The 21,521-nt window shown below is 42.8% G+C and overlaps 1 long non-coding RNA gene across 1 annotated transcript in view; it reads left to right on the top strand.

The window, feature by feature from the left end:
- Nucleotides 1-18,739, top strand: part of LOC123001907 (uncharacterized) — a 36,621-nt gene extending 17,882 nt beyond the window's left edge. Inside the window, exons 4-5 of the long non-coding RNA XR_007187899.2 lie at nt 10,800-10,921; nt 17,197-18,739. This is a non-coding gene — a long non-coding RNA (uncharacterized LOC123001907). The remainder of the gene's footprint in view (nt 1-10,799; nt 10,922-17,196) is intronic.
- Nucleotides 18,740-21,521: the final 2,782 nt, after the last annotated feature.

The following is a 21,521-nucleotide window of genomic DNA, read 5'->3' as shown; positions in this document are numbered from 1 at the left end:
GTGAGAAATGGGGGGAGACTTGGGAGGGGAAGAGACGGCAGGCCTTGCAAGGCTTCATAGTACTGAATTTGCCTTTTGTTCTCAGAGAAATGCGAGACCACTGCAGGGGAATGAAAAGAATTTTATGTCTACTGCAGTGAGGACTGAAGAGGGAACAATAAATGCAAGGAGGTGATGGTGCCACGGGCAGAGAAGGTAGCAGTAGAAATGGAGAGAAGTCCATGGGTTCGAGGCCTACATGAACAGGGTGTATGGGAAAAGAGCGATCTGGCTTAAGCAACTGAGCTAGGGAAGAGGGGAATAGGAAAAGATTACAATCAAGAACTTTCACTTTGTATAGATTAGCTTTCCATTGCCTATTAAAGACCCAAATGGGGATATCAAGCAAGAAGTTGGATATACAAGACTTGAATTCAAGGGAGAGAGAGAGCACACAGAGCTGGAAGTAATAAATTTGGGTATTGCCAATAGATGGTATCAAAACCAACATAGTATGTAAAAGGATTTGTCTCTTTAAACACCAGTTATAAACAGTGTTAATTCTCTGATCTTGAGCAAATAAACGTCTTCGTGCCTCCATTGTCTCATCTGTAAAACAGGAATGAAAGTACCACTTTTCAGGGCTCTTGGGAGGATGAGTAAAGTAATCTATGAACCCTCCCTAGTCCTGGACAAGCACTCCATGAGTGTTAACGTAATTTTTCTCCCACAGCCGCCTTCACACCCACTCTACGTGTGATGGTATTAAGACAACTCAAGTCGGAGTGCCTTCAGTGGGGCCGCTTGGATGCGCTTGCTCTATCAAATTCTAGAAGTCCTGGCCAGCCCCCCTGTCGCTCTAAGGCCTCGGCTGCTATCTCAGGCAGCTTTGGCCACTCTCACATGCTCACAAGTCTTTAAGCAAGAAGGCACCAGTCTCAGGGGTGAGATGTCAAGATTCCCTCCTGGCAGACGTTCCCCCTTTCTAGGTTTGCTTTGAGGACCATCCCAACTGGGCTTCAGGGAACAAGCTCTTCTCCCTCCCCCCAGAGTTGGGAAGAGCAGGGAAATGCCATGATGCTCTTATACTCGTGAATCCCATTTCAAACATCCTCCTAAGCTTTTCCTTATATAGTTGAAGGTGGTCAATGGAACTAATAGTCAGGGGACCCACTTGTTCATCTCAAAGTAAGTCCCCCGGAAATGTGTCCAGTGTTACTTTTTATAATGCAGGGAATTTGTAATACATTATAACTAGCTTTGGTCATCAGCCAAAATTTCAACAAGAAACAGCCCATTTCTCATCCTTTATACTTTTTTTTTAGTATCAAATGTATTATCTCATTACAACCTCCATGCGAATAAATCCTGGCCCATGACTCTGAAGTCGAAAGAGATATGGTAGAATAACAGTACATAATTTTGCCTTTCGTTCCATATGTTTATGATATTGGGTTACGAATCTGAATAAGACATTATAAATATCTGTACTGTAGAGGAGTTCATAAAAAGGGTCGTGTGGGTGATGTTTGAGTTTAAGGGAGGGTGATAATTACTTCTTCTCCTCAGAGTTCAGAACTAATTAAGAAGTAGAGTCAGATACATGGAGACCAAAGCATAAGCCTTATAATTCAGAAAGGCTAGATGGGAGAATGTCATTTATCCTGTAGCAAAGGTAGGCTTCCTGAGGCTCCCCCCCCACCCCGCCCAACTCAGAAAGGCAAGATGACAACCTGTCTACCATAGGCAGGCAGGAGCCATGAATGCATGCCTATCATTGGCAGGCAGACCCCAGAGGGGGAATCACATGGCCTGCTTTGAAGGAAGGGACAAACAATCACGGAAACTTGAACAAACGGAAATCGTACCCTGCCTGCCTTCCAAATCAGGATGGTAAAAGAGGAGAGAGATACCGCAAGTGTTCTTGCATCATTTTCCTTCCGGGGTAAGAATGGCCCTTCCGTGGGTAGATGAAAGAGCTAAATGCTGTGAACATGCGGAGAGTGGAGAAAGATCTCCCTGGAAGTGGAAACACCCAAGGAGGACACCATCCTGATGGTCATTTGCTCTGGGGCCGCAAGGTGTCAATTTTTCCGGGGAAGGTGTGCGGGCAGCGTTCCCGCTGGAGGGAGAGCGTGAGTGGTGATGAGAGGAAAGGCAGGCATGCTGAGGACAAGTGAGTGGTGTAGACGGGCTTGAAAACCAAAGCTTCGACGGGGACCGGAGGCAGACAGTGAAGAGGCCGTCCGGAACCAGGCTGTGGAGGATCTTGGTTACAAGCCAACGAGTTTCTCTTTTATTTGGTCAGGAATTGGAAAGCAGTCAAAGTTTTTGAGTAAGAGAGGAACATAATTATAGCAATGGTTTAAGACGATGAAGTGGGTAGCAGGGTTGAGAATATATTATCCAGGGAGTGTTCGGAAGCAGGGAGATCAGTCAGACGCTCTGACAGGTTGGAAATGGAAGTAACGTTAATTAGCGTCATGCAGTGTGACTGGAAGGCAAATGGCTTGTGTCGTGCTTTAGAGTTTTCCAAGTTCTTGGCGCATTAATTGCCTCCAGGTCCGGCCACTGTGAGAAGTAAGTAGCTCGGTGATAGGCATACCGTAAGACAGACATGTCGCATCATCAAGGAATATTAATTGAATAAGCTCAAAGAAGACTCTAAAGGACGTGATGACTACAAACAGTAAGGGAGGCGAGCGGGCAGTTAAAGATGACCCGAAGCCCTCGAGAACAAGGATAATTCATTTATTCATTAAATATTTACTGGGGTTCTACTAGAATGCCAGGAATTGTTCCAGATTGGGCTATAGCGAAGAACCTGGTAGATGAATAGCTTATCCTTAGGGAGCTTAGCCAGTAGGGAAAAGAAATCATCAATAGATATATAAAGAAAGATAAAGTATCAGAGAGGAAAGGGAAAAAATCAGGGTAAGAGGACAGAGGGTCAGGCAGGTGCCTTCAAAGATAATGCTATCAAAGAGGTCCTTTTTCTGAAAGTGACTTGAGGCCAGATGGGAGTGAGTCGGAGATCCACACAAAGTTCTGGAAGAGGCGTATTTGAGACAGCAAGAATGATAAAGGAGAATCCTCAAAGCAGGCACCTGTCTGTTATGTTCAAGGAGCAGCAAGGAGGCCCGTGCAGGCAAACCAGAGACCACAAGGTGGGGGGGGTAGGAAACGAGTTGAGAGGAAGAGCCAAAGGCCAAATCCCAAAGGATTTTGTAAGCCAGCCTAAGGACCTCTGCCCATTGTGGAGAATCGTTTGTAGAGGGCCAAGCGTGAACTTGCAGGAGTCTGGGCAAGAGATGATGGTCACTTGGACTAATGGGATATTGTTAGAGAAGATGATAACAGCCAGAATCTGTTTATGGTAAGGTAGAGCTTAGAGGACTCTTCATTGGATTTGATGTGGAGTGGTAAAAAAAAAAAAAAAAAAAAAAAAATTAAGGATCCTTCCAAGATTTGTGTCCTGAGCTGTTGGGTAAATAGCTGTGTCCTTACTGAGATGGGGAATGGTGGGCAAAGGAAACAAGAGCTTTGCTTAGAGCCTGTTGTCTTTGATAAACCTAGAGATGTTGCAAAGGAAAGATATGATTCTGGAGTTAGGGGAGGGAGTCAGGGTTCGAGATATAAGTTTGAGATGCCTTTACCATAATCAGAAATAGAAAAGCCAGGTGACAGAAACTGATTCTTCTATTTATCCTGTATTTATTAAGTACTTAGTATGTGTGAAACACTTTTTTAGGCCCTATGGGTGCAGAGCCCAAAGACATAGTCTCCTCTTCAAAGGTCTTACCATTTATAAGCCAGGAAAAAAACAAATACAGTGTAGTGGCATAAAAACTATAGCAGCTTCCAGGGGGGACTGTGGGAGACAGCAGGGGGTGGGCACTGGACCCAAGCATTCAAGCAAGTCTTCCTAAGGAAGGTGACAGCTGGGAGAGGTTTTGAGGGTTGAAGAAGGATTGTTTGGGGAGAAAAATCCAGGCCCGGGGAGAAGGGTATTTCAGGTGGAGGGAACATAGTTAACAGCATAGAGGCATTTGGTAGCCTGATATCTGGGCAATGGCAGTTCTGGAAAAGAGGGTGCTTGCGGGAGAGTGGCAGGAGATGAGACTGGAAAGGTAGGCAGGGACAGATCACGAGGACCCCTTCGGACCATGCTAAGGGGGTTGTTAGATGGGAAGAGGCCAAGTTCCATTTTGGAGATGCTGAGTTTGGGACATGAATGGCACATATCTAAAAGGTAACAGAAAACAGAAGATCAGAACTCCAGGGAAGGTCAAGGCCAGATTCATACTTTTATAACTATCTGTATCTATAATATCTCAGAGTGTCCCTCATAGAGGTGATCGTTGAAGCCAGAGATGCAGATTCAGGTTTCATGACGTAGAAAATGCAGAGAAAAGAAAACCAGGAAAAGAAGAGAGTTGTAGGCAGAGCCCACAGTTGGAGGACTGGCAGAGGGAGAGGTGCCAGGATGAAGTCAGGGATGGTTAAGAACTGGAAGAACGCATTAGCACCGTAGCCGAGGAAAGGGGCTGATTCATGAAGGCCACTGTGGTTGGCAGTGTCAAACACTGAGCAAAGTTAAGGAGGGTGAAAATGAAGGAAAGGTCATCAAACGTGGTGACCAAATGGTCCCTTGGTGACCTTTGGGAGAATAAATCAAAGGCAGGGGGTATACCTCAGCAGCAGGGGTTAGGGTGACAAGGAGTGCAGCGAGAGTGAAGGGAGAGAAGGTGGACTTCCAACCTGCCTTCCCAAGCCCGTCCTATTTTCGTGCCTGGCATCTGCCTTTTGTACTCAACCTTCACGTGACCTTTTTCTCCTGGCTCTCTGTCCTGTCTCTCTTATTCTCACTGTCAACTGTCCCAATGTGACAGTGTCTCTTGCCAGCAGCAGTTCTAGCATTCAGCCGTTGGGCAAGCTAGGACCTGAATCATCAAGAACACTTTATCAGATTAGGAAATAGGTCAAAGGTTACCTTAATGAAGGATGTGCTGTCTTTAGATTCTGTGAAATGAACCGAATCTCTCATCTCATTTTGTTTTGCCTGTTTGCTAATTCTGAATGCATGATGGATTTTGCCCATTGGTTTTTCTGAATCTACTGAAATCACTATGTGTTTTTTCCCTTTATTTGGTCAATTTAAATGTTTGCTTTTTATTTATTTAAAATGTTTTTAAATTGAAGTATAGTTGACCTTTAACATTATATCAATGCCAGGTATACAGTATAACGAGTCCATATTTGTATGGATTGTGAAATGAGTGTAATAAGTCTAGTTAACATTCATCACTGCATATAATTACCAAAATTTTTTTTTCTTGTGATGAAGACTTTTAAGATCTCCTCTTTCAGTAACTTGCAAATAGGTAATACAGTATTATTAACAATAGTCACCATGCTGTACATTCATCCCAGGGACTTATTTATTTTATAATGGTAAATCTGTAACTCTGACCCCCTTCATCCATTTTGCCCACCCCCTACTCCCACCCTCTGGCAACCAGCAATCTGTTCTCTGTATCTATAAGCTTGGGGTTTTGTTGTTGTTGTTTAATTCCACATATAAATGAGACCATATGGTAATTATCTTTCTCTTTCTGACTTATTTCACTTAGTGTAAAGCCCTTAAGGTCTATTCATGTTGTTGCAAATAGCAAGATTTCATTCGTTTTTATGGCTGAATAGTATTCCAGCCTGTGTGTGTGTGTGTGTGTGTGTGTGTGTGTGTGCGCGCGCGCGCGCGCACGCACATATCATCGCATCTATTTTTATCCATTCATCCACTGATAGACACTTAGGTTGCTTCCTTATCTTGGCTATTGCAAACAATGCTAATACGAACATGAGGTGCATATATCTTTTCAAATTAGTGTTTCATTTTCTTTGGATAAGTACTCGGAATTGGAATTGCTGGATTTTATGGTAGTTCTAGTTTTAGTTCTTTGAGAAACCTCAGTACTGTTTTCTGTAAGTGGCTGCACCAATTTACATTCCCACCAGCAGTGCACAGGGCTCCCCTGTCTCCACGTCCTCGTCAGCTCTTGTTACCTCTTATCTTCTCGAAAGCCATTTTCACAGGTGTGAGGTGACATCTCATTATGGTTTTGACCTGTATTTCCCTGATGCTGAGTGATGCTGAGCAAATTCTCATGTACCTATTGGCCATCTGTATGTTTTCTTTGGGAAAATGCCTGTTCAGATCCTTTGCCCATTTTTTAATTAAATTGTTTGGGCTTTTGCTATTGAATTGAATGAACTTTTAAAAAAAATACATTTCGGATATTGACTCCTATCATATATATGATATTTGCAAATATTTTCTTCCACTCAGTGGGTTACCTTTTCATTTGGTTGATGACTGCCTTTGCTGTGCAGAATGTTTTTAGTTGGATGTTTATTTCTGCTTTTGTTGCCTTTGCTTTTGGAGTCAGAGCCAAAAAATCATCGCCCAAGACTGATGGCCAGGAGCTTACCACCTGTATGTTCTTCTAAGAGTTTTATAGTTTCAGGTCTTCATTCGCGTCTTTGATCCACTTTGAGTTTTTGTGTGTATGGTATAAGGCAGTCATCTAGTTTCATTCTTTTGCACGTGGCTGTCCGGTTTTCCCAACGCCATTCATTAAAGAGATTGTTCTTTCCCTGTTGTATATTCTTGGCTCCAGAATCTCTTTACAGACACTTTCTACTGGGAAGAATACTCACCTACCTGTTAACGGTAGTTCCCCACCCAGGTCCTGGCTGGTTGTGGTGACGGATACTTTTTAGTTTTTACAATATACACCATTTTATTGTTTGAGGTTATTGTTGTTATTGTTTTACAACAAACAACTTGTCGGTTTTCTAATTTTAAGCACTTTGTTAAAAACAAAACAAAACAAAAAAAGATATACCCTTTGTTCTTCCAATCTGTAGAGGTACCATTTGGCTAAGTTCACCTATGCTTTTCTTTATGTTTTCCTTCCGTCAGTCTTTGGCAGCCAGCATTAACTCAATGGAAATGTTGGCAAACTCTCGAGTCAGACATTTGTTCCCTTTAATGTCATGGCCATATCTAGATAATTGTTCTCCTACATCAATTGATATCTAGCTTTTAATGTAATTGGATTTTTGCATATCCAAACACCACTTATGCAAATTAAAACAATGACTCCTTCAATAAACTGGAAATGATAACCACAGTCATTATGAAAGTAAGTGGAACTAATCAAAGCCCCATCTTCATAATTTTCTTTTTAGAGACCAACAACTGAAACAAATGATCAGGAAGGGAATAATTGGCCATTTATTCCAATCCCCGCTTTTTCTAATAGTAATAAAGAGCACAAATAGCAAACAAATTAAGCACTGCTCTCCCTGAGCCAATTAATTCCCAAGTCAAGACAGCTTTACTTCCTCCTACTTGAATCTTTTCCTTTTATCACTAGCTCATCCGGGCCCTGTTCTATTCCTTTGAACCATGTCAAGAGCCTCCCAGATTCTATTCTTGCTTTTCTTAAATATAGCCTCCACATGGGTCACTGAAATGAGATCTCTACTGCAAAAACCAAGCCATTGCCTTGCTTAAAACTCTTCGGTGGCCCTTGGTGCAACGTGGACTGTTTGAACTCTTTGTCACGGCATTCAAGATCATTGGTTGCTGGCTCCTACCAGTGGATCTTCAGAATTCAGTTTCATAACATACCAGATGGAGCTCTTCCCTTTGAACTCGGGTTACTGTGTGGAGCTCACATCACTGTCAGACCCTACTTTCTCTTTTGGTACGTTTCCCTTTGGGGAAACTCGGTGCTCTCTTCTGTCATCACACCTTGGTCAGGATGACCTCGGTCTACTGTGGCAGATTTTCCTAATTTTAACATTTGGTTGAATGGGTGCTTGACTTCCTTTCTTCCCTTTCAGGAGGCTTTTAGGATCCTATGCACAGATATTCATCCCCTTCCTAAACCTCTATAAACCGAGAAGTCTTTGCAACAGATTTTTTTTAAGTTTATTGTATACCATTTTCCAAATTCAAGACATGCCTCAATTCTTATATTTGTGTGAAGGATGCAGCTTCAATATGACTTTCAATGTTCATTTTTAAATAAAAACTTCCACCACACCAGGCATCCTATCATACATACATAATTGGATTTATATAAAGTTCATCTCACTATAGTTATAAGCACATACATATGTCTATTAAATCATTGTATCTCTGCTTAAAAAATTATTTCTCTGATAATACTTTCAAATAATACTATTGCTGTTTTATAGAGGGTCTAGAAGGTCATTTCCTGGGGTCAATACCACTAAGATTAGAACTTTCTGACTTTAACCAGAACCCACATGAATGAACCCTCTCAATTAACTCTTTATTCTTTCTTCTGCACCAGACTTCTAAAAGAAGAAGAGAAGCTAAAAATTACAGATTTGTCAGAGACCATTGTAAGGAGCTGTTGAAACAGCTTCTGAATCCATAGACCTCAACCATACATGCACGTATAAAATATAATATCTAATTCTTAAGATCTAAAGACTCTTTAGAGAGAAAAGTGTTCAAGCTTGGCCCATGCAAGCCCTTTCATCATGTATTACCCTACTCTTGGAAGATCTTACTCAGGCATCTAGGAAATGATGATTGCAGAGATAGGAATTTCCACTAAAGACCAGATAGAACACTTTGAAAACATAATACTGGACCCTCTAATGGCAGTAAAAAATATCTGCAGAACCCACAGATATCTAGTCAACTAACAAGCTATGGTTTTTTAAGAATAAACACATAAAAATACAAAGTTGGCCATATGTATGTCTTCAAGTCCTCCAGCTTTCTGGGGCCATCTGTTCTTAAAAGGAACTTACTTAAGGAGCTCTAGAACCTCTGGGAGGGCCAAAGAGTCATGTTTGGAGCCATGTAGCTAGGTAAACCACCCAAGTTATTCAAGGAGTCCCGCCCATGTAGCTTGAGATTAATGGGAGAGATTATTAAAGCTTTGTGTCTTTCTTCACATTATAGTTCTCTTTTTTTCTTTTTCAAATAATAAGAACTTTCTAACCCAACACTCACCCCATTTTTGTCTAACTCACAGGGAAGGCAGAGCTCAATTCAGAGCTTCTTGTAGTAACTCCCCACTTCCCTTTTGGAATAGCCTAATTATAGGGGTTAAACTTTATAAAACCAGGGTGGAAGTTCCAAATGAAATAATCAAATTAGGTAGACAGCATCACATGCAGCCATAGTCAATTGCTGCTAGATCAAAACATGAACATAGAATAGGTATGGCCTTTAAGTAGTTCCTGGATTATCGAAAACAAACATCTTCTGCTTCCCTTCTGCTAAGTCCTTGTGTCTTCTGAGGTCATCATTTCTTAAATATCCTAATAACACTGTCTGGGCCCCAATGCCATGGGAAACTCTGTGGCCACCCTCCCCTGACACAGGCATACACGGACAGACACGACGTGCACACACTTTCCCCATCCCGGTGTCACTCTCTCCAAGGTACCCCAGGGAGGTTGTTTCTGGTGCTCAGCTTATCCTCTGAGCTGTCCTCTGTCCCCACCCCTCCGCTCCATGATTGGTGGTGAGAGGGATGCTATTGGTGCTCAACCAGAAGGGAACCACTTCATCCAGGAGATTAAGCTTTGATCATCCCTCCTTCAGAGAAGACAGGGGACAATGACTCACTGACACAAGGCTTTAGAAAACCACAACTCGTCTCAAAAGGGGACCAGCATCGTGGCGCAATTCAGGCTCCAGAGCTCCCCGGGGAATCAGCCCCAAGTTAGTTCCTGATGAGGCCATATCCACACCAGGCTTTCTTCTCTCACTCCCCCCTCCTGAGGACACTCCTTCAATACATCACAGTCAGAACAATTCCTGTCTCAGACTCTGCTTCTGGGGAACCTGACCTGACACAGTTGGGTTTAGCAGATTTCCTCCTGGAGCAGAGTGATGACCCAATGTAGAACAGCAATGATTTAGATTTGAATTCGGTGCCACGTTGTTAAAACAAGTAGCTGGAGTGGACAACTGGAGGGCATGTCACCCTCTGCTCTAGATAGGACAATAGAACAATATCATATCCATTTCATGGTTTTATAGGATTTCATTCTGTCCTCTCTTCACTGCCTCCCAGGGAAGGAAATGAGCACTGAAGGAAAAAGACAGCAAATCCTGGGTGCAGGGACCTCCCAGAGTTTTACGGTTGTATTATTTCAAACGTTCCTGAAAGCTCTTGAAGCAAAGACAAAGCACAGGAACCAGATAATTCAACTCTTGAAAATCTGCCCTTCCCCAAACTCACTTCTCTCATTTTCTTTCTCAAGCACTTTCATCCATAAACTAAAGAACTCTTCCTTCAATTCTTTTAGGGACCATAACAAGTGCTGCAAACAGGAATGTGTGATGCTGTGAGGGAAGGCATGTTAAAAAACAAAATGCAACTGAGTAAATTTGAAGATCAAATTGGCTTTATTCAACCATTCATGAATCATGCACCATCCCATGGCGCATCCCATCCCTTTTTACAGCGAGTAAAAAGGAGCTCCAAGGAAGTGTACAAAATGGAAGACTTTTATAGGCAGAAGGGGGCAAGAAAGGATTGGACTATTTCGGGCAAGCTTCCTTTGGGGGAAGGGAGGGGTCTAGCATGCAGATCACCTCACTAAGGCTGACCAGGTTCCAGGTTGACTGGGTAAGGATCACATTCCTGGGAGAAGCTGAAACTGCAACCAACGCAAGTATTAAGTCTTGATTTGCTGACATTGGGCTTAGCACAAGTAACTCCAGTTTGGGCCTATTGTCTCTTTTTCTTTAACAGATATACAGGGATCGGATCATGAGGAAATCCTGTGGAAACCAAGATATGCAGGATGGGATGACGCCCCCTCCGTGGGGCACAGGTGGCGTGGGGTACACATTCACATTGCGACGGCAGCTGGGGTAAGTTGGAGGGATGTACAAATGGCTGTGGGACTACAGAAGATGGAACAACCAACATGACTTGGTGATGAGGAGGGGGAGGTCAGGAAAGTTTTCACAGAGTATATGACATCTGACCTGTGTCTGGAAGGATGGGAGGTGGATTACCAGGGAGGAAAGGAGAAAGAAAGACATCCCAGGGAAAGAGCCCACAAGGCACAGAGATGGGAACGCAGATGGCAGAGTGAGGACCAGGGGAGCAGCGTGTTGAGGAGATGTGGCAGGAGATGACACCGGGCAGATAGCCTGGAGCCAGCTTGAGGACATCCAAAGCATCATGAAAAGTGTTCCAGTGGGAAGGGTCTTGTCGTTTGTATTATGGAGACCAATCTACCCAGCAGGTGGGGAATAGACAAATTGAGAGAGAGAGAGAGATGAGAAGGTTGTGAAATCAGGAGGCTTTTGAAATGTCTCTAGTGCTTATTGTGTATTTGTGACATGCTAGGCACTGTTCCAAGCATTTTCCACATTTGATTTCACATAATCCTATGACTGAAGGTCACAAATGCTATTGCACGTCTCAAGTGACAGGAGGAGACGGAAGCGCAGGAGGTTACGTAAGTTGCCAGGGGGTCAAAGCTAGTAAGTACAGAGGGATGAAGTAAGCCCAGGGAGTCTGACTCCAGACTCCACAGGCCTGTCTGCCCCCCTCTGATGAAATCTTCCAGGAGAGACACATGGAAGGACTCACCTAGGGCAATAGTAGCTGGGATAGCTGGGGGACAAAATAAAGAGTGTGCAGGGTGAATACAGGTGAGGCAAAGAGATAAGGACAAATAACCAAGGTTTGTAGTGTTAGTGAACCAAGGAGAGGGGATTAGAATTCATAGGAGAGGGTGCAACAGCTTCAGGCGTGAAGGTGTGCTACGTTTGCCGAGCTTGGGAGACATCCTGGTGAACTGCCAGGAAACGTGTGACATGTTCCCAGTCCCTCCTTCCTCCCTCCCATGTAAGATACCCTATCCATCTTCTGCAACAGGGTGTTGTTACACTTGGCTCTGTCCTCTGCTCTGTCGAAGTGTCTTCTCAAGGAAGTGCCCACTGTCAATGTGCAATACTGTGATTTCATAAGAAATATGTATCCCGTCTTTGTCCTGGTTCCCGGCAGAGTTCCTAAAACTGTTGGAATTTCCTAAGTCATGAGAATATTAACAGTGCTTTTTATGTGTGAATTAGGTGTCTTTTGGAAAGTACCTAAGGACAGGGGCTGGTTGGGAGGGGAACCAAGCATACGATTAGAGGGGTTGGGACTTTCAGTCCTACACCCCTGACTTCCAGGGAGGGGAGAGGGGCTAAAGGTTGAGTCAATCACCAATGGCCAATGGTTTAATCAATTATGCCTGTGTAATGAAGCCTCCATAAAAACCCAAAAGGAGGGGCTCCTGGATGGCTCAGTCAGTTGACTGTCAAGCATCTCTCTCTCTCTCTCTCTCTTTCTCTCTCCTTCTCACCCTCTCTCCCCTTGCCCTCCTTCCTGCACTCTTACTTGTTTTTATTAAAACAAAGTCAGTGACAGATACAGAAGACTATTCATTGTGCCATTATTTATAATGTCAGGTTAGAAACAATCCAAATGTTTATCAATAAGAGATTTATAAACTATGATACATTCCCACAATTCTGTATATTCAGCCTTGAAGACACGAGGAAGTTTCCTACGTACCTATCTACGGATACAAAGAGAATTGTTATGTGCAAAAATCAAGGTACAAACTGCTAAGTCATAGGCCACCTTTCATATATGAATTCTTATATTTGCAAAAAGAAATGCTGGAAGGATAAACCAGAAACAAAATTAATTCCCTGCAGACAGCTGAGGTAAACAGGGTGGAGGGAACAAGGATGGACATTAGAGTGCCCTGTGTCTAACGATACAATTTTGACTTTGGAATCACATAACTGTTACACATATTCAAAGTGTAAAATTAAATGTAAAAAAAAAAAAAAGCAATGAAACTATTTCATGCAGAAATTAGAAAGAGCTATTTTACAGAAGCAATTCCCAGGGAGAAGTCAAACCGTGGTGTTTGGCCCTCTGAATAAACTCCCGAAGTCGGGGAATCTATGAGTGCCTGGTCAAGCCTCTAACTGGCTATCCCACAATGGGTGGGTGTCAGATGGGAGTGAAGGACAGCAGCAGGGAAAAGATGGGGAATGGACAGAGAAAGAGACACAGTTTGGCTCAGGAGGAGAAGGGCTAAGAGGAAGGGCCAAGAGGACAGGAAGGGAGGAACCCTGTAGGCAAGACACTTCTTCCCCAAACCACCCCTCCCCCAGTTTGCAAAATCTTCTCTCTCAGTCTTGCCTGAAATCTTTGTCATTCACTGATACTTTTTTAAGTTAAAAATACTTTTTCTAAATATTTAGAGGAGGCTAGTTAGCAGTCTTGCTTGTGTGGCAGGATGCTGTTTTATCACACTGAACGGTGTCTTTTTCCTCCGGGTGTGGGTGTGTTCCTCCCTCTCTCCCCGCTCCCCGCCCCCACTGGAGCAGGAGGCAGCTGTGTGTTCACCGGGGGAGCAGATGTGGAGGGGTAGAAGATAAGAGCCTATCTGGCTAACGTTCACTGCCCCACCCCCACCCCACCCTAGGAAAGGGTGAGGAAGAAGGGGGAAATGACATCTGGGGTCCTGAGGACGAGATGATCTGGCTATCATTGCAGGCAGGGAGGGGAAGACTTGTGCCAGGAATGGTTATATGGCTGGGACCCTCTGGGGAGAGGGCACAGGGGCAGCCCAGCTCAAGTTCTGTGCTCCAGGCAAAACAGGGAAACAGAGACCCACTATGTGTAAAGGGCTGTGCAGAGGGACCTTGAGGGACAGTGAACAAAGATTAAATGGGCCCCCACACATTCTTTGGCGGGGGACAAGATCCAGGAATTCCAACACACATCAGAGAGAGAAAGAGAGCGTGAGCCAGGGTGGGGGTGGGGGGTGGAGTGAGGGTTTCTTCCCCTTTTCTTTTTCCAACACTCTGCCATAATGTGATGTAAAGTTAGCATTATATTGGTTTACAGTAGTGTTTATTTCACACTTCAATTTGAGGGATGAAATGTATGCTCAATACCTCTGATTCTTTCTCCACCTGATTAGACATGCTTAGACCCCCACAGGAAGAGTAGCGTGGTGCACAGAAACAAAAGGGTATCTCTGGTTTTCCCAGGGCTCCCCCAGACCCTGGCTGTCCCACTTCAGTGTCCCATCCGCACGCAGGGTGCCAGTGCTGGGACCCAGAGGCAGCGGCCAGCCAGTGGGGTTAGGAAATAGCAAAGCAAGCAAAGTCAGAAGCTTGGAGAACTTGTCAGGAAGGGATGCAGACCCTGACGGCTCAGTCCACCTTTATTTAATTCACGTGCCCAGAACTAAATTCCACAGAGGTCAAATACGCTTGCCTCAAGAAAGGCCAACAAAATTGTCCTGCACTTTGTCCTGAAGGCAAACAGCAAAAATAGGGGTCAGCACGGGAGAACGGGGACAGGGTGGAAGGGGATACTAGCTAAAGACAGAAAAAGATTCCAAGACAATGCCCTTTCTTTAATGCCCTGGAAATTCAGGAGCTGATCTTGGTTGCTACGTAAGGAGACGAGTTTTCTTTACGGTAATCACAGGCTTGGAACCTATCCACCTTCATAAACGAAGTTAACCTTTGGAGCTGTGTGAATTGGCAGGTGAAACAACTGCATTGGGATTAGAAGCACGCATTTCATATGTTGAACTGACCTCATAAGATTGCTATAGATTCTAAAAAAAAAAAAAAAATTAAGGCACTCTACCAGTCCTAGACTGGTTACCTAGACCAACTGGTTCTTACCCTTGCCCACCTTTCACACAGTATTGCAACAACAACGAACTCACCTGCTAGACCATGAGCTCCGAGAGCACTGGGACACTGTCTCTTCATATGGTAACCTCACTGCTTATCACAGTGCCTGGTTCTCCTATGTGCCCAACAAAGGCAAAGTGAAGAGGTGGATGAAGGGCTAGGTGGGAGCTCAATGCATCGACAGATGGTGTGTGCGTTGGCTACTGCCCCATTATTTGGGAGTTCACCCAAGTTGTGCCATAACGTGTGCAGACAAATGGAAGGAGCAGGGAATGGGTGGGGCCGTTGTAGAGTGTCGTTTTTCCGTTTTATCTGCCCTGTGAGTGACGGATCTAAGTAGATGTGGTAAAAACCCCCAGCTCACAACTGTAGAGCAAGGATATCGCAGCCTCTCTGATGTCGTGGGCAAATATGCGGCAGCAGGACATTCTCAAAAGTAATAGTATTCAAGGATCAGGGCAGGTGATCATATTGTGGACTTAGGGACAATACTTAAGATCCTCTTGACTGAGGACTGTTAAGTGGTAAGCAAATAGTTAAAATAGTTCAGGGTAGAGCTCTAAGTCCAGTCTGGAATCAGGATTCATTAGGACCAAAGTAAAAGCCCAATTGGATGGCCGCTTTATGATGGTCACATCTTGTGAAGCCTACGGCTGCTGCGGACTCACTGGATGTGGAGTGCTAGGCAGCAAGCCTGAGGTCAGATCCTACCCCCAGAAAGCATGACAGGCCTAATGTGCTCTCTGGGGATCCCATTCCCATTCTCATGTATGTTCATCCTCTCCCTTCAACAATCAGTGCTTAACCACGCTCAAGGCTCTCTTCTATTAAAAGGAAATAAACCAGTCAATGAATAAGCAAACAAACTGCCCTTCCTATAGCCAGTGTTGGCTGTACAACAGTCTCCACTTCTTCACCTTCTTTTCACTCCTCTGTGAGTACATCCAGCTGGGTATTTCTTTCTCCACCCATGAGGAGACTGTCACTGAGGACAGCGATGATGTCGTTGATGTTAAATCCAAAGAACATGTGTCAGCATGTACCCCACATGCCCTCTGCAGCATCTATCATCAACTACTCCTGTTCCTTGACTCGACTTCCGTGATGATGCCTCCTGCGAGCTCCTTCCTACCGCCTGCCTCTCCTGCATGGACACCCCCTCTGGCCATTTCTTTCTCAAATGTTGGTGCTCTTCCAAGTTTTCCTGAGTGCTCTTCTCTCACGCTCTACACCCCTCTTGTGCGATGTCCCCCTTCCCTTGGCCTCAACATGCAGACGAAAATGACTCTCAAATTTATATGTGATCCCAGATTTCTCTCCACATCACCACAGCTGTATGGGTTATATCCTAGACATCTCCCTTTGGCTATCCATGGGGTGAAGTACGCCATTTTGATCCTGTCATTTTGAGGCAACTTGATCTTAAGGACCAAAATGAAACTGACAAGGGCCAAAGCGATACCCAGTAAAATTGGTTACAGATGAAAAGCTGACTTGAGAATCACGTATCATTGGTAAACTTAAAAACTGCAAAATTTACTTCAGGAACACTTTAGGCTTGATCAAAAGAAATGTAAACTATAGCTGACAAGAGCAAAACCAGGAAATGGTAAAAATTATTATTGCTCACAAATTAATGAAAAATTTAAAAGATTTGATAAAAGCTTACATGTGTAAAATCTGACATGGTAAAAATAGTAGAGATAAAAGAAGATTTACCATGGAAAAGCTATAATCTGTACAAATTTCACAAAGATCATGAAAAAGAAGCTGGAAGATCAGTAAACTTCCTTGTAAACTGTACACAAGAAAGATTTTATCCTGATGGAAATAATGTCAGTAAAATAAAAATCAAAGTGGAAACAACTGGAAACAGTTTAAATCTGCTATCTAGAACATGGACCAAGGCATTAAATTGGCTTAATGGAATTCCCCCTGGAATAAATCTTTGCCACAAAATCCATCCGTGTTGATATCATCCTAACAGAAATGTTTGTGTTCGAGAATAAAAAACCATCAGGGTCAAAAATATATAGGAGCCCCAAATGATCAAGTCAAAATGTCCCACACTCCCCACGGGTCCTTCAAACCTGTTTCCAAACTGGACTCACTTTTCCTTCCTCATTCACCCCACACCCCTCCTCTTGTTTCCTCTCCCTGACTCCTCTACCTCTCTTACCACCTTTCTCCTAACACATCTGACCACATCCTGCCTTTTCTGGCTCCTAAAGTTTTCTCAATATATTCTACCTCCCCATTCCCACTCTAATTCCTGCTGTGGAGGCCATCACCACGGCTAGGCCACAGGCTCTTACCTGGTCATACCGATTGCCTTGACTGTATTAAGCCACTCCACGCGCTGCCTAGGAGGGAGATCTTTTGGAAAGGCAAATCTGATCATATGTTCTTTATAGGTTGCCTCCGCCTCGTGCCTGGCTTGCAAGGCTCCTTGTGGTATGTATGTCTCCAGCCTCAACCCCACAGCTGTTACTATATTAAGCCTCTCTCTGTGTCTTGTCTTGCCAGCCTCTCTCTGGCTCAAAGGCAACGCAAATGCTTCCCTTTCCACCCCGGATCCTGCTACCTCCACCCCAACCCCTAGAATCCCTGTGCTAGTGAATTTCCATTCATCCTTCAAGAATTAAATTGCAATTGTCTGTTTTCTCGTCTGTCTCTCCCACTAAATTATAAAGTTCTCAGGGCAGGATCATGCCTTATTCATCATTATATTCTTAGTACCAAGTACAGTGGCTGACATGTAATAGGATCTCTCTATGTATCTGCTAAACTGATGGATGGATCTTATTTAATCTGCACAACAATCCTGCACAGCAGGCATTGCTACCCTTATTTAAAGAAGCGCCAAGAAGTTAAATAATTTGTCCAAGTTCCTATAGCAAGTAAGAAGTTAAGACTTAAACCACGAGTTTAACTAAAATGTGCATGTTCTTTTTATTCCACGATGCGGTGCTTTTTAATTGTATGCAACCAAAATACAGATATGGGGACACAGTTCCTACATACATGGCATTGAGAGTCAACAGAGAGAACAATGCATTAAAAAAATCATTGGAACCAAGTGTTGGACTATGGGTATATAAAAAGAGAACGGCCATGGCGGCGGGGCGGGGGGGAGTAGGAAAGACTATGAGGGGTTATTCGAATTAGGGTTTCAAGGATGAGTCAGAGCTTGACTGGCAAGGCTGGGAAGTGAATTCTGGGCGGATGTAGAAAATGAGTTCAATTTTCTTATACATCAGTTGCTGCATCAAATAAGCTTAAGAAATTAATATTCTCCCTGTGTGTAGTATAGATGACAAAGCTGCTAATGCTAATATTTCAACGTTTCAAAACACCAAAGTGATTAAATGTATGAGTTTAAGTGCCAGTGAGATGATTTCTCAGAAGCGTTGAGCATGATGCTGCAAGCGTCTCTCTTGGGCTCTGCCAGAGTCCTAGCGTAGGCCATTATGAACGTATTTCTCCATGTCTTGGACCTCATCAACCTATTCTGCTGTGTTCCGAGTGCTAATTAAAATTGTATGCTGCCTGCCAAAGTAAAAGCGCTTACATTAAAATACTGTGTCCAAATTAAATGGCTCAAAACAGAGTCTGATTCCAAGTTGACATACAGCTCTTAACCCACCCCATAATTGTGGGGGGAGAGGGATGAGACTCAGACATAAGATTTAATAGTGCATTCTTTCTGACCTTTATAATTATTCAATCTACCATTTAAAGTTTATGAGAAGCAGCTTTCAAGTCATCATCCCATTTTATCCTTTCAATACACTGAAATGACTTAATCTGGAATTTTGAGGTGAAATGTGATATTCTATATGTGAAGAATGCACTGGTTATCATTACAATGTATCTGTAATTCCCTGTCCAAAAAAAAAAAAAAAAAATCCTTTGCCTTATCGCCAAACAAAACAAATTAAAAAAAAAAAAAAAAGTTTGTTCTGCAGGGCACCTGGGTGGCTCAGTCAGTTAAGCATCTGACTCTCGGTTTCGGCTCAGGTCCTTTTTTTTTTTTTTTTTTTTAAGATTTTATTTATTTAACACGGATAGAGACAGCCAGCGAGAGAGGGAACACAAGCAGGGGGAGTGGGAGAGGAAGAAGCAGGCTCATAGCAGAGGAGCCTGATGCGGGGCTCAATCCCATAACACTGGGATCACGCCCTGAGCCAAAGGCAGACGCTTAACCGCTGTGCCACCCAGGCGCCCCTCGGCTCAGGTCCTGATCTCAAGGTCATGAGTCTGAGCCCCATGATGGCTCCCCGCTCAGGGAGGAGTCTGCTTGAGATTCTCTCTCCCCCTCTCTTTCTGCTCCTCCCCACCCCTGCTCATGCTCTCTCTCTCTCTCTCAAATAAATATTTTTAAAAAGGTTTGTTCTGCAAATGTTACATTTAAGATAAATTTTCAGAAAAAAACGATGTTGGTAATACTTCTTAACTAGATATTGCAGTTGGACATTGGGAATAAGACAATACATGATACATGCCCAATAGACACGGACTAATGTTCTAATCGTTCTACTCAACAATTATGAGTAGTGGTGCAAGCAAATCTCACCATATATGAAGATCAAAAAAAAATTTTTTTGAGTTATTCTTCAACTCTTTCATCCCCTAATTTCTCATTCCACTTCAACCATTCTTGCTCATTATTCTGTCTATTCAATGCTCTGAGTCAGTCTGGAAGTTCCACTCAAACACTCTGCATCCTCCTACCTCTTCACTCAGTATATGCTCCTCGGTCTGTCTGTGAGGCCTTTTTGTTACCTCCCTCAGCCCCATTTCCCACCTGGCAAACACATCTTCCAAGACCCATGCAATGCCACTTCTTTCTAAGCTCTCCTGGTTCTCCCCAAAGCAGAATTACCCAGACTCTCCTTTGAATTACCATGGCACCTCATTCATTTGTCTACTGTGGTCCTTAACACACTGCAATATCGTTACTTGTGGATGGGAAACACATCTCATTTATCTTCGCTACTCTAGGGTTTTGCACAGTACCTGGCACATAAGAAACATTCAACAAATATTTATTGAATAAGCAGGGTTAAAGTATGCTGATGAAAGGTAAGCAACTGAGGGTAAACATTGCATTTTTAGAACAGGGTGTTGGAGGTCATCCGAAGAAAAATATGACAAACTTCAGCCAAGTCGACATTTAACTTCAACCTAAAATAATGACGTATCTGAAATCTCATCATCTTAGAACTGAAAGGAAACTTTGAGACAATCTAGCCCGACGTCTGCTATATGGATCAAGAAACTAAGACCTGGATCTCATCTCAGGTTTCACGCTAGTAAGCAGCAGCACAGAATCCTAACTCAGGCCTCTCAAGTCCCTGTTCACAGCTTTCTCTATTTTACTCTGCTGTCTCTCTACTGAAGACATTTGCTAGTCTAGTGCCATCAGTTGAGACTAAATTCTAGGGTCTAGTCCCGACGAAAATTTGAGCTACTTTGGTGCAGACACACAAAAACAGATTATTTTGAGAAAACCATCCGTTAGCTAGAAACAAGTGTTTGCATGGGTGAATCCACCTGTGTGTTTCTATGGGTCCCTGAAGGATTAACAGACACTGCCGATCTGAATATTTGGTTTAAAAAATTATAGACTCAGAAGAAAAAACCTTGTTGATATGTTATTTAAAAAACATATACCCTAAATACAAAGAAAATTATTAGCTTTCAAGAGAGAAGCCACTTACACTCTCCATAAAACAGAACACTGTCTATAAAACACCAGTAAAGAGACCATATCACACCAATTAGGCTCTCTCTGTAAAACATGATTAAAATGTTAGAGGTAAACAAACAGCAGAAGATTTAGAGTGGACATTAAGTTACCCAAAGTCAATGGCATCAACTTATTTTCGTACCTTTAATTACTTAATACAGGATTGATTTTATTGTCTACGTTTAGATAAACTAGAAACTGTGAAAGAGCATCTAAAGGTTGTAAAAATAAAATCAAATTGCATGAAACTTAATATTGTTTAGAAAAAGGATATCTAACCATGTCTGATCATAAGTTCCAGCATAATGAACAATAAAATTGAATATTTAAAAATAGTTCACAGCACTGGAAAATAATTTTTATTCATATAATTGATGTTATGATATATCTAAGTATATAGATGGGAGATCAGAGTGAAAATAAAGAGATGATAAATAATGATCGGTGCCTGATTTAGCCTCACGTTTCTTCGCAATCAACTACTTAGGTATGCATTATACATGTCAGATTTTTAACCGCAGCATATATCTGTCATCAGTGGGCATATACTCAGGGAAATGGGAATTAATGTTAGTACCAGCTTAGACAAAGCATAATTAGGAGGACAGAACTGTCCCAAGAAAATAATGTTTGCTAACACAATATGTTTTCTTTTTATTGCTATTTTGAAAAATTAGCCACATTACTATTCTCCCTCACAAAACGGTATACCTAAATTATAGCATCCATATGGAAGGTAAGAGGTAAAAGTTGTTCATTATTTGAAATTGATACGAAATTAGAGAATGTCAGAAAAAACAGAAGGATTTTGCATATAAACATAAACTTAGAATATTGGAAAGGTCATAGTAGATGTATATAAATGAGCAATCTGAAAACCCAAGGCCTTGAACTCAGATAAACACATTTCTAAAACCTGGAAAGCAGAAACCCTTAGGGAGGATAATTTCGAGAATCTGAAAATCTATTATGCATTTATAATACATT

This window comes from Ursus arctos, unplaced genomic scaffold (assembly GCF_023065955.2).
Source record: "Ursus arctos isolate Adak ecotype North America unplaced genomic scaffold, UrsArc2.0 scaffold_9, whole genome shotgun sequence".
NCBI classification, from domain to species: domain Eukaryota; kingdom Metazoa; phylum Chordata; class Mammalia; order Carnivora; family Ursidae; genus Ursus; species Ursus arctos.
Note: the sequence above shows the minus strand (reverse complement) of the source record. Positions and strands in the feature narration are given on the sequence as shown.